Genomic DNA, 2281 nt, shown 5'->3' with positions numbered 1-2281 from the left:
TGAATGCTAGGGAGGAAAATTAGATTGTGCTACCAGCTACCGTGGCTCCAAACAATCCTGAAGTTAATAAGAATGAAAGGAAAAGAAGATATTGAGTTGGGCATAAAGAATTGAGTTAGTTGGAGAGAATTATTTCTATGGAAAGGCAATATGGGACGTCAAGGGCTGACACTCAACAATGAGTTAAGACAGCATATTCACATCCTTGGAAAAGGGCAAAAACTAAAGGAAATGAATCAATAGGGTTATTTCAGTCAATGTGTATTGTCTGAATTGTATTTGCATCTCCCATGGCACGATTCTCCATTCCTTCCACACCACAGCTTGCTGAAATCATGGCTTCCTGGTAGCAATGCTGGAACGAGTGAATGAACAATAGCCATGTACTGAGGCATTATTATTTTCCTGATAAGTCAAAACAAAAAACTACATATTTCATATCACAACATAAAACTGTCCACATAATGTATTAAGTGTAAGGTAACAACAATACTGTGAGGATGCTCATATCAATATCGTATAACAATTCTTCTCAAAATGGACAACATTGCATTCACTGCACGGTGAGGGGGAGAAAGGGAAAGAAAAAATAGGTGGATAAATACTGAAATATTGAGTATTCATGGTATGTGCTAGAAATGTTTGCAACGAGCACCAAATATTGCTCAAGCCTCATATCATGACTGCACAACTAATTCCCAAGCTTTCTTGGAAAACTACCCAACGGTGACTTAAACCACAGTATCCAACTGTTCTCCGTTTTCACCGGGTACTTGACAAACCAGTGATGCTGGCTCTAGAAGTGTTTGCATTCAAACACATGAAGAAAAACAAACAGCAGTGTCATTTATTTTATATACATCATTGATACATATCATTATTTGTTATACTTATAACTGTTATTACTTACAACAGCTCTGTGAGGTGGGCTTTATCGGTTCAGCTACATAGGTGTGAGAGTTGTGTCTCCGATGGTACCTACGAGAGGATCCAGGCCATACGACCTATCTACACTCATACTGGGATTGGAACACAAATTGTTCTGACCCAGAATCCCACTGGTACAAGCATATAAGCATCTTGGATAACCTACGATGCAGCAGAAAGTCGTACATTCTGGGGGACGTTGTGTCTCCTGTTCGTTGTCAATATTCTACTGTCATCAGTCACCAATGGGGTTGTACTGTTTTTGTGTTAATTAATGTCACCTACCAGGATCCCTACAGAGACTCAGGGAGCATATGACTAGAGTCAGCTTGAGGAAAAGAGGGGCGGTCTGATGCTTTGGGGCCAGGAGGGAACAAAGAAGCAAACTCTGCCTGGAAAACAAGACTTGGTTCTATTTCTGACATGGCCACCCACCAGCTATCCAATCTGCAACATGTCACTTAGCCTTAATCTTGTCATTGTAAAATGCGAGATATGGGGCAGGATTTTTATATTCAGTTCTAGCTTTCCAATTAGTCAAGCTTATGTTTGTCGACAATGCGAAGGATCAAATTTAGAAAGTGATTTTAGAATTTGAGAGGCCACTGTCTATATTTTGACTCAGCAGCACATTAGCTATGAGACTTTGGACACGTTATGTAATCTGCGTGAGCAACTGTTTGCTCACCTAGGAAGTTAGCAATAACTTTTATGAATTTAGCAAAAGGATTAGACTTAGTACAGAGAGTCTACTGAACAATGTGTCTACAGATATTATTGTGGTTGTTGTTAATTGCTTATTTGGTTCAATTCTTTTCTAAAGAGCTGAGTGCTATCCTCAGAGGGGTCCTAATTCCCCCGTTCTAATTCTTTCTCATCTATGCAGGGACTTAGGATTCCTAACACAGAGCTGCCTTTCTGATTTATTCCCACAGCAACGTAACGATAATGCACCGGACTAGCCTTTAGGGTTGTCAAAAATCAACCTGCTCATGATCCCACAAAATGATCTCTATCTCAAACACAAAAAACACTAGAAAGCTAGTTCAGCTTCCAACATAACCAGTTAATGGGAACGGGCTGTGCATTTGGGGAGAGGGAATGCAAGTCCGGAGAAAAGGAGGAAGTAAGGGCATCAGAGGAAGGAGCGGGAAGAAGGGTAGACTTCTAAAACGTTCTTGTCCTTAGTAGACTTCTCTCCCTTCCTACCTTTCTTGGCTCTGTGGACACATTATTCAGGAAGCTATAGAAGGGGCATCAGCTTTGGAGAGTTAGCTCCAGAGCTCATGCTGCAGGAACCTATTCCTTGACCTTGGAGGTAAATCTTAACTTCTAAGACCTCTAGGGCCTTTTG

The sequence above is a fragment of the Puma concolor genome, chromosome A3 (assembly GCF_028749965.1).
Source record: "Puma concolor isolate L17-30 chromosome A3, mPumCon1.1.hap2, whole genome shotgun sequence".
In the NCBI taxonomy this organism is placed as follows: domain Eukaryota; kingdom Metazoa; phylum Chordata; class Mammalia; order Carnivora; family Felidae; genus Puma; species Puma concolor.
The sequence above is the reverse complement of the archived record's forward strand: the minus strand, read 5'-3'. Positions refer to the sequence as shown.